This window comes from Culex pipiens, chromosome 3, assembly GCF_016801865.2.
Source record: "Culex pipiens pallens isolate TS chromosome 3, TS_CPP_V2, whole genome shotgun sequence".
Taxonomy (NCBI): Eukaryota; Metazoa; Arthropoda; class Insecta; order Diptera; family Culicidae; genus Culex; species Culex pipiens.
This window is the reverse complement of record NC_068939.1, coordinates 39,037,510-39,052,607: the sequence shown is the minus strand read 5'-3', so window position 1 is coordinate 39,052,607 and position 15,098 is coordinate 39,037,510.

The window sequence follows — 15,098 nt, the reverse complement described above, 5'->3', positions numbered from 1 at the left end:
TCGAGTAGGAATCTCACAATCGAGAACGCCAAGGCAATGCTGTAGAGCGAATAATTTGATTTGATTTTGATTGATCATATATGGTATGAGGAGATGGTATATTACAGGAAAGGAATAGGATAAGGAATAATATGAACATTTAAATAAATCATATAGTGAGTAGACAAATTTACATGTAAACATTTGATTTAAAATAATTCCAGGAAGCTGTAAAAAATGAAAATAATTTTAAAACTAATACTCCAGATGGAAACACAAATAAAACAACAAAGACACAAGAATCCTAAAACGCAGCTTCGCACCTTCCACATAATTCGATATGAACACGATCACGAATACAGCACAAAAAGAACGCCACAAAAATCCATCTTTCCGGCGCTGCTGCTCACACGACACTCAATTACAAATTAGGTTATAGAATATTGATAAAATATTTCTCATAGATAAAGTAAAATTCAACAATAAAAATAATAAAAAATCCGTAATGAAAGCTGATTTTTTTTACAGTGTGAATAGCACATGATTTACGCGATGAATGATTGAATGATTTTCATGTGCTATAATTTGAGTTGTTATTGTTTTACTTTTTGACATTCTCCCTTAAGATCTAATTCATAACAATTTTCAGCCTAAGTTTTGGGAATGTTATAATTTTTTTCTTCTCATTATCGATGGTCATCAGGACTTGCTATTAAAACGACCTCCGTTTTGTTATTCCCACCTGTCTAAATGATATAAACGCTACAACGGTTAGTTAACTTTAATTTAAAAAAAATGTTGATGAATAATATTATTTTTATATTCTCAAAGTATCATTATTTTCCCCATGAACATGAATTTTAATCGGAAAACGGAATGCATTTTCGGATTCTATGTACGTAACATAAATTTCAAGTGTTTTTGAAACATAATTAAAAAAAAATATTATTTTCAGTAGAACAAATTTGATGTAAAGTGTGAAAACTTTTGATTCGAGCTTCGACTTCAGTGTAAAATGCAATCGATAATTTTGTAAGAAAACTGGGTTCAACGAATTTCAAATAATATTCTGATTCTTTTACAATTTTACCTATAATTTATATGTATTTTGTTAACCCTCTACTGCCCAAATTTTTTTTTCGAAAATTTTTATTTTTCCCGTGTTCAGGAGGTCATTTTGAGCAACTTTTGTTCTACGGAAAACTTTACTTCTCTTGTTTTATGTTTTTCTTGTTTCATTTTTAGTATTTTAATTTGCATTTATATTGTTTAGTTTATGTTTGTTTTTGGTAGTATTTGACCTATTCTACCATCTTATATAATTACCTTTTGCCTATCTATTTTTTTCACGTTTTTACAGTCACTTTCCCAATTTTTTGCATGTTTTTCGCATTTTTTGCTATAGAATGGCACCATCATCATTTAAATTGCGTGAAAATGCGTAGAGGCATAGTCTGGGACACTACAAAAATTACTGCATACTTCTTTTTACTGAAAATATAGCAAATGTTAGTAAAAAACATAGCCAAAGTTGACCCCTAGAAAAAAGGCATTTTTAAAAACATTGGCAAAGCCACATAAAACAAGTAAAACTCCCAACTCATAAATTTTATAAAATTTTAAGAGTTCTTCTTTCCAATGCTTTTTGAAGATCAAAAATTAGTTGAAAAATGGATTTTTGGCGATTTTCTAAATCGAAGCCCGTCTAAAGGCGGGGTTGGGTTGTAGAGGGTTAATAAGCATTTTAACTTTGTTAACTAAACATACACATTGACTTTTTTCTCAAAAACTATACTAGCAACCTTAGTGATGGTAGATTTGACGTAAAAATAAAATTTGAAGACCTTAAATCTGATTTAGCAATAATTGACAAAGTCCCCCGGAATTCAAAATAAGAATTTTTAACGCAACTATTTTTTAAACACCACTTAAAAAATAGTGCATGGACCTTGTGTGGTTTTAAAAGTAATGATATTGATACAAACCTTACCAGTTGGAAAATATTTCAAAAATAAATTGAAATCCTATCAATGTCATCCCGGTTTACGGTACATGGAAATTGATCACACTTAAAATTCCATTATTTATTTTAAAAACTATCAAATTATTAAAGCTGATCTTATCCGAAAAAAAATCTTGTCTATTGGTATTTTCAGTAAATACGACTTTAATTATATTTTAAATTATAACTCACCAGTCGCTTTAACTTTCAAAACCCCTCAGCCAATCGATTCAACCGGAGCGAAAATCTTCAAGCAGCATTCATATTTCAACACGTCTTGTCCTTCTCAAGGCAAGGACATTCTGCTTGACGACGATGTTGACGGCGGACACGAAAATCAATTTCCGATGTAATTGTAAATTTTATTACAAACCTCACATATAGTCCCACAGCTTCGCACACAACCAACAGCACACTTCTTGCGGTGTGTTTGGCGCACTTCCCCCTCCAGAAGGCGCTCCTTCCTGAGGCTTGACTTTTGGTCGCCAACTCGTTGGGTCCTTGGAAGAGGTTTTGCTTGTGATGTGGCGAGTCCTTTCTGGGGTGTACCTTTATTGGGGTGTTTATTTCGGGAGGCGATGATTCAGAAGGGTTTAAAATATTTATTTTTAAAATTGAAATTTATGTGAAATTTTACAATGAATAATATTATTTGAAATTTCTGCCGAATTCAATTCAACACTTGAACATATTTTATACAAGATGTTAACTTTATTGGACCATATTTTCAAGGATCAGGTCCCCCCGAAGAGGTTTCCACGGGACACGAAGTGTGATTGCGGAAAAGTGTTTATTTATTGCCTGATTGTAAAAAGATTGCTGCTGTTGCTGTTGGTTGGTCTTCCTAATGGCCATCATAACGAGGAGAGTGTTTGCTTTCCCTTTTTGCCTTCCTCTTACAACTCTAGTATCGATGTCCGGTGACACTTTTGGCATCACACGCTCCTCAATAAAATGTCACTTAATGACTATTGTGTGGTAAGTCAATATGTGTTCTCTTAAAAAGCGAATCAAAACGGTTTATGAATTCGCGGAAGGTGTGATAGTACAAAAGAGAGAAATGTCTGTCAAGATATAATATTACAGGGAAATATCAATAAAGTGAACCGTAAGTGATTTGCGCAGTTTGATCAGTTTCCGTCCCAATATCACATAGTTAACACTTGCATGTTTTTTAAATACCTTAAATTGAACTAGATATTCACTCTACATTTTTTAAATGTTATGGTAATATTGCATATGAGAATGTGTAATATTACCACTTTTCTGGCGTGATGTAATTTTTTGGTCTAAATTGAGGTAAAATTACAACATTAAAGAGGTAATATTCAACCTTACAAAAATACACCTTCCAAATTTATACAAGTATACAGGCTATAAAACCACTTGACAATTGAAGTTCTATCGAAAAAATATATTTCTCGTTCCCGGGAAATCAGCAAATTTCCCGTGAATTTCAGAAATTCAATTTAATTCATGTCATAACTCTTTGTATTTTTTTTTATTTACAAAAAAATTAAAGAACCCAATTCTATTTTATAAATTTCAATTTGTGCCGCTGCTAACATTTTTCAAAGTTTATGTAGTAAAAAGCAAAAATGTGTAACACGATACAATAATCCTTGTAATCAGGATTCATTGTCTAAATACTCAAACAGAAGAAAAATAATAAACTGAGAACAATCTAAAATGCCTTTTTCTGCATTGATAATCATGTTCAGCTTGTTTGGCCTTGTTAAAATATATTTTGAACTTTTATAAAATGGCAATGTACAGCACCGCAAAAACTTTTTTTCTCGCAAATAAAAAAATTTCGTCAATACTTAGCAATTTTGGAAACTTATGATTTAAAAACAACTGGACATGTGTAAAATGCATTTTAAAACACTTTTTTCATTCAAATGTTGAAACCGTAGCCTGTAATTTCATTTTTTAACTTATTTTTATGCTGCCCCTCTTTCCTCTCTCGACCTTTTTCACATTCGAGGGACATAAACTTCAAAAAAATATTTCCAACGGCTTTACTGCTTTTATTGAACTTATCAGTTCGTCATGCCAAAGATTATTTCAGATGATATTAATTTCTGAATCATTCACAACTGGGAAAAGATCTTGTTCATTTGTTGGGCAACGAAAATTACGATATTGGAATGAAAATTAACTATTTTAATTTGGTAAGCTTTTTAAAGAAAAAATGTTGTAATTTCATTTCATTCAAATAAGGTACCTCTTCCCGCCAAGATCAAAACAATTATTTTATTTTTTATTTTGTTGTTTACCATGACCAAATTGGAAGAAAATTGCATTGGTATCGTTAAATGTATCAAAGAGGGTTGTGCAAGAAGAATTAGGTTATATTGTTCGATATAAAACAACTTTATTAGCTATGAACATTATTTTAACCGAAGTCATTTATTGTGCTGAATTATGAGTAATTCTACGCCAGCTCACACAGCAGTTGCCCCGACCCCTCTTCGATTTGCGTGAAACTTTGTCCTAAGGGGAATCTTTTGTCCCTGATCACGAATCCGAGGTCCGTTTTTTGATATCTCGTGACGGAGGGACGGTACGACCCCTTTCATTTTTGAACATGCGATAAAAGAGGTGTTTTTCCATAATTTGCAGCCTGAAACGGTGATGAGATAGAAATTTGGTGTCAAAGGGACTTTTATGTAAAATTAGATGCCCGATTTGATGGCGTACTCAGATTCCAAAAAACGTATTTTTCATTAAAAAAAAAACACTAAACAAGTTTTAAAAACTCTGCCTTTTTCCGTTACTCAACTGTATTTTTTTGGAATATGTCATTTTAAGGGAAATTTAATGTACTTTTCAAATCTACATTGACCCAAAAGAGTTATTTTTTAATTTAGATCACAATTTCTCATTTTAAAATTTCGTGTTTTTTCTAACTTTGCAGGGTTATTTTTTGAGAGTGTAATAATTTTTTAACAAATTTGTAGAGTAGACAATTACAAAAAAAAAATGATTTGTAAACATAAGGGATTTGCTTATAAACATCACGGGCTATTGCGATTTTACGAAAAAAAAGTTACTTTTTGCGTTTCTCTTTGTTTCGTCGTCCGTGTCTGTCACGAGTGACCATGAACGGCCATGATCAACGACGACCAACTTTTTCAAAAATTTTTTTTCGTAAAATCGCGATAACTTGTGATGTGTATGAGCAAACCCCTTATGTTTATATATCAAAACTTTGTAATTGTCTTCTCTACAGCTTTGTACAATATTGTTACACTCTAAAAAATAACCCTGCAAAGTTAGAAAAAATACGAAATTTTAAAATGAAAAATTTTGTTCTAAACGAAAAAATGACCCTTCTGGGTCAATGTAGATTCGAAAAGTACATTAAATTTCCCATAAAATGACACGTTCCAAAAAATGTAAAGTCGAGTTACGGAAGTTGGCAGAGTTATTAAAACCTTTTTAGTGTTTTTTTTTTTTTGCGATGAAAAATACGTTTTTTTCGGAATTCTGAGTATGCCATCAAATCGGGCGTCTAATTTTACATAAAAGTCCCTTTGACACCAAATTTCTATCTCATCACCGTTTCAGGCTGCAAATTATTGAAAAACACCTCTTTCTCAGCATGTTCAAAAATTAAAGGGGTCGTACCGCCCCTCCGTCACGAGATATCAAAAAGCGGACCTCGGATTCGTTATCAGGGTCAAAAGTTACACCTTAGGACAAAGTTTCACGCAAATCGAAGATGGGTCGGGGCAACTTTTCCCGATTTCGTGTGAGTTGGCCCATTGACAAACAATAATACAAACCAATAGGGACGTGGCGTTACATCGTGCTGCCATCTGGTTTTTTTAAGTGCAAGAGTGGAAAAGTGCTGAGTAGGGTGCCCAGAAATAATTACCCCCTGCTCCACAAGCGGAAAACGGTTTTTTGAGTTATTTTAAGAATCTGTGTAAATTTTGAGCGAAATTGGTTAAGATTAACCCATTGATACTCGAGCCTGAAGTTGGTGAAAACAAATATTTTCATACTAAAATGACATTTTTAAACAGCTAACAACTTTTTGGGATCGAGTTTTACAGCTTTGGCATGTTGTACAAAGTTGTAGAACATTAAATTTCCAATAAGAATCTCACTTTTGAGAATATTTGGATGAAAGTAGCGCGCCCTGCAGACAAAACCGTAAGAAAATTGGGTTTTTCATACATTTTTCTGATTTTTCCCATACAAACTTGACTCTCGAGTATCAATGGGTAAATGTTGACCGATTTTGCTCATATTTGACCCAGAGTCCTAAAATTGCTCAAGGAACTATAATCAGCTTGTGGAGCGAGGTTTTGAAAAAAAAAGTCCCATATTCTGGGCAACCTAGTGCTGAGTCATTGTCTAAAAATAGACGGCGTCCTATCTCGATCATCCTTTTTTATCTCCATCATCCTTTTGAATGTTAAAAATACTGCTTTTGGGGAATTGAAATGGGCAACAGGTTTGGTAAATTTCAAATTTATTGATATTATTATATTACTTAAATGATGATACGTTTTGTGGGATTTTTAATTATTATTTTAATCTCAACAACGCTTTCGAATGAAAAATTTAAAATTAAACTATTTAATTATTGACGAACAACCATTTCAAGGTATGCTTGTTTGCTTTTTGAAATGGCTTCACCCAGAGTATTGAATGTGCCTGCCAGCGTGGTTCGTGGTAAATTATTTTCCACAAAATATTTGCACTGTTCGGTATCAAATTACAGCATTGTTTTTCCAGTACAAATTATAAGGCTGCTGCATTTTCCACTATTTGAGCGAAAATTCAATGAATTGCCAACACTTGTGCGGGCTCTCCTCGCGGATATCTGGTGCTATATTCTGTTTGAATACCATTGCAGTGAGTGACGGATATAGAAATAACGCTGGTGGAAATGGGACGTGATGGTGATGTAAACTATCACTACTGTCACCGGGGGCGAATTGAAGAAAATTTGTCGCAAGCGTAATTGATACATTTAATGGAATGTTTGCCCTCCCCGAGCAGGGGTAAATAACACGGGAATATCAAATTTTGGTATTACTTTCTTCCACATACATGATCTTGGTATGATTTCATGGTATTTTACCATCTATTACTGGGCAACCAAGGGCACATTTTGGTCGCTGGTATTTGCACAAGTAACACCAAAATTTGGTATTTTCATGCCATTTTTTAGTGCAGAAGTTGCAGTTAGTGAAAAAACGGAAATGATCCATATGCAACAGCCAAATCTACTCACCTGTAGATTCCATGTTGTTTTTAGTGATATCCCGGGCAGAAAGTTGCATTTAGGAAAAATCTACCCATGTTCGTAAAACACGAACAAGTCAAGTTCACCCCAGGGTATGGTTAAGAGATAACCGAACATGGCCACGAACATAAATTGTTCGAGGCGTATCTGCGAAAAATCTTGTTGAGTTTATTTGACCAACAATGCCACATCAAGTTAAGTTAATAGAAGCAAACAACTGAAATCTTCCAATAATCATATCAAGTTCATAACGTAGATTTTGATCCCAAAAATAATTTTATTGGTTTTAATGCAATTCAGACCCTCCACCTCCCTCTTCACAAATATCTAATCTAATCTAATCTAATCTAACACAAACGCAGCCAGTCCGATGAAAGCATGCTGGAAAGTCTTGTGATTAGATTACGCCCCAAGCACTTTTCTTGTCATTATTAATAATTGCAGTACATCCGAGAACACCCGAAAATGTAATACAAAAATTAAAGCGGCCAGCCCTACTCCGTTGTGTTTACCGCAGAGAGGATTCTGTGAACGGAACACATTTCACAAAATCTACAGGGGAGGAGGGATGCGTGGACATACCGTACCAAACGCTCCGGTGTGATTTGCATTATTGTTGTGAAAGTTGTGTTTAGTGTAATAATATATAGTTAAATGAGAATAGAATTTTATATAGTAAATTACCTTTATGACTAGCTGAAAAATAATAAAATATTAAGTGAAGTAAGGCAGAGCGTTCGGAGATTATAAGAAATTTAGGTAAGAAATGGTATTATAACGAGGATTTCGATAGTTCTAATAGACGAAACAATAAAGTAGAGAAGATTTAAAGGAATTTAGAAACGAGAGAAATAGTGAAACATTTTGAGACAAATATTTGAAAATCTTTGAAAAGGATAAAATCTGGACCCACTGTATGGTTGAGGTTGAATTTTCATTGGTGCAAGTTCTCAGGACGTCAGGAAACACTAGGAGAGGAAGCTATCTGAGTTTCTCCCTCGCACGAAAAACAGTTCGTTTTCCGTTCCTCCCTGGCAGCAGCTCCCTTCTTCAAGCATCCCCTCAGCAGCAGGTGGAAGTTTGGTATGCTCCCCTCTCGCCAGTTGCACTCTCCATTCCGCCTCACTATCTTTCCTTACGGTGCAGACACAGACAAACAGACGGGACACTCGAGTGCCGAACCATCGTCCTCCAAAAACGGCTATTTCAAATGTAATTTTGTTTCGGCATCCACTCACCCGGCGCTGATGGCGCTGCTGTCGTGACAGTTCGCCCGTCTTTTCTTAGTATGTGTGATGTGTGTGTTTTTGTTTTTCTAAGTTGAGCGTGAGCACGTGTGAGGCAGCGAATGAAAACAAATAAAAATATGATGGCATTCGGGATTTCTAATGGTGATCCACAGTCCATGCTTTGCGGGACAAGATTTCGGCAGTCTGGGCCAAGGTCAGATGAGCGGCAGACTAGCGAGGACATACTTTTTGCCCCACTATTAACCCGGTAGGCCTACTCAACTGCCTGCTGATGTCGAGGCTGCTGCTGAGGCGCCCGCTACTGTGGAGGAACCCAGATCCTTCGGAGCAACCTGCTTATCCTTCGTGAACTGCTGCTCAGATTGCTGCTGCTGGTCGTCCTTTTGGCTTTTTGGTGCATTTTTTTCATCTCATTCGCCATTTTTTGCTTTTGTTGTTTGGCGTAACTTAACTGCGACGTGGACACGTTCCCCGCGGATGTTTCCAAACCCCCCCGGGGAGGAGGAATCTTCGACAGAACTTGGAAGCAACGGGGAGGACCAGTGGTTTGGTCTCTGTCGTTGCGGTTGTGGTGCATCGTTACTGGTGCTGCGCATGATTTGTCTCATGAGGTTCTGCCTTTTATAAACGGAACCAACCGTGGAACCGACCCACCGTCTTCTTCGGCTGTCGGTGTTGATTTTTTTTAATCGGGTGCTGACGATCAGCAACAACAGACTAATTTTGAAGCAGCTGTTGTTGTTTACAATCGTTAAGGCTTGATTATCTCACGCATACACTGACATGACACGTAACAGTAATGAGTTTGTATTGGTATGTTTTGTGCTGCGCTTCGGCATCAGCTCACCAGACAGCGCTGGCGTCGCCGTGATTTGGTGGTTTGATGAAGGACGATGGATTTCAAAAATAATTTGTATGGAGAGTCACGTCTGTTTGTCTGTGGTGCAGAGAAGGAGTCATCGGCCGACCAATTCATTCCACCGCCGCTGTCAACGCACAGACACACTTGCACATCACTTGCATGCAAGTTGAACACTTCGGTGTTCAGGTCAAGTTACACTACACACGACCGCTTGCAAGGCTCTCACTCACGGCTCTCGCAAAAAAAAGAAAAACAAAGGTGGCCAGAAACGTCACAACGGGCCGCAAATTAAATCGCCTAAAACGCAAAAATAATCTAGGAAAACGGGCAAACTCCACAATTTTCGCGACAAACTCTCCACGGCCGACCGAATGACACCAATTGAGTGGGACCGATCTCTTAAATTCGTCCTAAAATCGCAATTTAAATGCAGCTGCCTGACACACACGACATTTCTCAAACGCGCCCGTACACTCTCTCCCCACCTCCCTCTTCACAAATATGAGTAATATTTCAGGAATATTCGCTCTTACATCAAAACAAGATTTTTCCAAGTTTCAAAATTGTGGAGAATACGTTGAATTGCCAAAATGTCACAATAATTTTTCAAATCACGAAAAATCCAAAGTCTCTATATTACCTATTTGCCTTCCTCACCTCAATGAGGAAAGGCTATAAAATCACTCACGTATACCTATCGACTCAGAATCAAATTCTGAACATATATCTGTGCGTGTGTATGCCTGTAAGTCCGTGCACCCAAAAATATGCACTCGATTATCTCCGGACTGGCTGAACCGATTTTGACTGTTTTGGTCTCATTCGATCCGTCTTGGGGTCCCACAAGACCCTAGTTAATATTACGAAGTTTAGAAAAGTATTTCAAAAGTTATGCTAAAAAAACGATTTTAGCTAAATTTCAGAATACTGTAAAAAGGGTGGTTTTTGTAAGTTATTAGCACTTAAGTGTTATTTATACACGTTTTTTAGGCCGGATCTCAAATATTTTGATGAAAAAGTTGTCCGAATCTATCATACGACCCATCGTTGGATAGGTTATCAAAAAACCTTTCCAACGAGCCCAAAAGATTGAAGATCTGACAACCCTATCAAAATTTATAAGTTCTTTAGTGTTTTTAATACCCTTTTTTTGAGGCCGGATCTCATATATTTTGATAAAAAATAAGTGTTATTTATACACTTTTTTGAGGCTGTGTAGTTTATGAATGTAAGGAAGGCACCAACCACCTAAAGGTGGATTAAGTAACGTTTTTCAATTAAAAATAAAATTTTATAGAAATATTCCTAAAATTCAACAAGTCCAAAAAACCACAGTAAAACTTCAAAAAGTCTGGTTATGTTTCTTACGAAAATAATTTCTCAAAATGTTGAAAAATATTCAACTGGCTGAGAGCAAAAATTTTGCTAAGTCCATAAAATCAAATAAATTCTACCAAAAATTTTGTCGTGATACGGATCCCATCAATTTTCTTAGTGCCGGAACGATATTTATAACGGGTATATCAATAATTATTAAAAACCGACTTTCGAATTTCAAAATTTCAATGAAGACGTTTTATGAGGGACATTATTTTAGGAACAAACTGATGTTTTCGTTTAAAATCGGACGAAAATTTCCTGTGATTTCGACGATTTTTCCGAAATTTTGGTTCAAAGCTAAAATAAACATTTATCATGTTTCCAAACTCCCAAAAAAAAGCTTTTTTCTGTAAAAAGTTAAGAATTCAAAAAAATACGCAAAACTCTCAAAGTCTTTAAAACTCTTCAAACTTAAAAATATCAGCTCATGTTGAGAGCATATGAAAATTATTCTAAGTGTTGGAAACTGAAAATTCTGTCAGTGACTGCAAATTTTGCTAAGTCCAGCAAAATTTGAAATAAAGTCAAAATAATCATTTCATGATGTTCGGGTAAAATTTTGGAAAAGTTAAAATTTTATTAATTTTTGCTAAGTCAAAAAAACTACTACTAACAGCTATCATGGAATATACTTCCATGATACGCAGTCGGTTTAAAAAGTCGTCATAAATCGAGTAGTTTACAGCAAGATGCGAATAAAGAAGCCAAGATAGTTCGAAGTTATCGCCACCAACTCACTTTCCGCCCGGAATTCTTCACCACATCGAATACATTTGTCATTAATGAACGGCTTGTGCTTGAAGTTCTTGAAGCTTCTGAAAAATAACAAGATTGAAGAATAAGTGTAATTGAAATGAAATTGGATTGAAATTCACCTAAATTTAATAATCGATTGACTCGTTTTTCAAAGTAAATGGCGACTTAGAGAAATTTCAACGATTTAAAAATAAAATGTAAGTGGGTATATAACAAAAATTGAAAATCTGCTTTAACATTTCTGGGTTTCAAGTTATTTTAGCGCAAAATTAATTATCTTCTCGAAATTGGTAAAAAATTTCCCATTGTTTCAGAGGAATTTGAAATAACAATTTAAAACCAAAATTTGGTATCCTGACTTAGACAATTTTCCACAATTTCAAGTCATTTCATTCGCTTTGAGACATAATTTTAGCGCAAAATTAATTATGAGCATGAGCATGAGCATGAGAGATCACCCATGGTTGCCCCTCCGTTGCTGAACAGAACCGTAATATCCTTTCAGCACTACTGATTATAGGCTTCGACGATCTAGTGGTGTTTCTCTTATCAACAGCATATATGAATGCGCTGAAAAGATAAAACACCATGATTGCTAAAGCTAGATCAGTTGCGAATAGGTAACAGTCATTGGCCACCAACGGCGCCCGCCATGTCAGTTTGTAGATCTCGATTTTAAGGGACGGGAATGTTAGTTAGCGCAGGTTGCTACTAGGGCAGCTGATTTACTCTGTGCTTACACCCCACAAGCGCCAAGAACCTGAAAATTTGTTAGTAGGATAGGGTGCTTGGTCAGGATTCATCATAGAAGATGATGATGCGACCTAAAATCATAGTGTTTGTTGAAAGGTTTTATATATTATTCTTAAGGCAAACAATCGGATGCTGCGGATGAGACATTTCCCGTTTAACTGTTGTTAAATTTTAAATGAAATGGTTTCATCTTGGACAGCCGGCTGTGGAAAGATAAAGCCAAATAATGTTCATTTATAGAATGAGGTGTTAAACGCAATGCTGCAATGATAGCGTAGTCTGATTTTTAATCATATAACCATTTAATTCATAAATTTGTTACGGAAACGACGCTACGAACTCAACCATCAAGTGCCTTCCGATCTTCTTTCTGTTAGCTAGATGAGGTATTGATTATCGTTGCCTCTCGAGCTACGATGCTATGGAGAGGGCTTAACACACAAACAACCGACGTCGAGCCCTCCGAGCTACGGAGCTATGGGAAGGTCTTTTCAACACAAAAAAAGACTCGCCACACCACACAACGTTCTTGATGAATCAAAATATTATTTTACGCGATAAAACTAACGAACTCAACCGTCAAATTGCCTTCCCACCAGCGATGATGAAGAAAGGGCACTTTGCACACAAACACAACCACCCGCTTGCACTGACGGAACATTACACACAAACAGCCACACAAAAGAGACGAAAATTATCGCGAAAAAACAGGACTGCGCGTCCCCAGAAGCACTGCACTTCATAATTTTAGCGCAAAATTAATTATTTGTCAAAATTGGTCATAATTTTCCCATAGTTTCAGAGGAATTTGATAAAATACTGTAATACCAAAAGAATACCAAAATGTGGTGTCCGATCAGTGACAAATTCTGCAATTTTGCAATATCATACCACATTTTGCTCTTGCATAATCCTTAAGACAAATTTTAAAGGGTCCAGGAATATCAAAATTTGGTATTGATACCAGAGAAAGGTATTTTTACACATTTCCCTTGTTATTTACTCATGCTTGAGTCATGCTTTGATAAGGTCAGTTAAAATTACATTTCTGACGATCAATTGTAAAAAAAAGTATCTTATGAGTCGTTAATAATATAACTAAACCTCCCACCTGTAACTGTTTTTCCCTCCGGTTGTTAGCTATCCACCGGGTTACAAATTCAATTGATTAGATAAACTTTGATAGACAACACAAATTCGATTGGAGCAGCAAAAAAATCCCCGTTTTTGTTCGCCCGGAAACCAGCCATAACGACTGGAACTGCACCCCGATTGGGATTGTTTGAAATGCAAATTAAAAAGTTGCGTATCCATTTCCCGGCAAACATTCCCACACGTGTCAACACGGGAACGGGGATTTCTAACTAGATTTGGCTTTGTTGGTCGGCGGCGGCATTTTTTCACCTCTCAAAGCTCGTTATTTACAGTGATGCCAGCCAATACAGTATGTCTCGAGAAAAAAAAAGTTCAAAATTCCAATTACGCAGTTCATTAGAACTTTTCTCGACGCGGAAAACTAGCCACATCTCAGAGGAGACGATGTCCTTTTTGCAGAAGCTCCAACGACTTCAGCGGAAAAACAAACGCTTTTCCCCGACCTGTTTTTTCCTCTTCCACAAGAGGCGAAAACACGAACTAGCAACGCTGTCGGTATCAATCTCGTCACGAACGAAACAATAAATCCATCGATAAACAATATTTTCCGCCATATTAGTTTTCCAAACAATTATTTTTCCACGTTTTCGAGCTTTTCGCCACATCGCAACACAGCGGTCTTTTCCGCTGGCACTCGGGGTTTTCCAGGATAGTTTCTTTTTTTTACTTTTCTTATTTCTGAGTCAACTTCTGGTGGTGTTGAAGAGACAGTGCAGCAAAGTGATGACATTTGGAAAGTGTGTTGAAATTGGTCATCAAAATTTTAAGTTGTGTTACAAATTTATTCAAAAATAATTTCAAAAAATCATTTTTTTTAAATTATTTTGCAACTCCAACATCCGCTAATCGAACCTGCAATTGTACCAGTGTCATTTTTTTTCTCAAGCAAGCAGAGTTCAAAGTTGAGTGCATGGTTTGTTCTTCCCCCCAGAACTCCAGAAACCAATTGTGCATTGCCTCAGGCTGAGTGGCCGATGGCACGACTTTGGACGCAACAGACTGACCTGGCCAGCTTCTCCTTTCAGTCGATGGAGGACATCCTGCACAAAACTCCCGTCGTGGGAGCTAGAAAGTTCACACTGCGCGAATAACTACCAATTGTCGTGTAGTTGTTTTTCACGTTCATGCGTTTTTATTTTCCTGCAGTGGTTCGATGATGCTGGGAGGGACGGTGTTTTAGTGGTACAATTTTACTTCGGAAGTACAATTTTGAGAATATGTAAAAACTATTTTCAAGAAATGTTTATAAATATCTCTTTTATTTCGAATAGGAATTTAATTATAAGGAATTTATCAATTCTTTAATTATCTTGTACCTACTAATCCTTTAATTCAAAATCCTCGTTCAAGTATCACCTCCATTTTGGCGGCCATCTTGGATTTGAAAATTCTAATTTACTTTAGAGTAGTTTAGGATTCATACACAAGCTCGACCATCAAAAATAAAACAAAGAAAAAACTTTTTTTGCAATTCCGTCGTGAAACTACTTACTTTTCCCGTCATTCTTGAACGACGAAACAACCTACTTTTCTGTACCAAAAATAACAGAATCGAATAGCAACACTTTTCAAAATAAATGCTGAAAAGTTCTACTTTTCAGCACTGAAATGGGTGCTGAAAAGTTGAACTTTTCAGCACTTGTTTCGAAAAGTAACACTTTTCAACATTTTTTTGATTAAAACGATTTATTGACA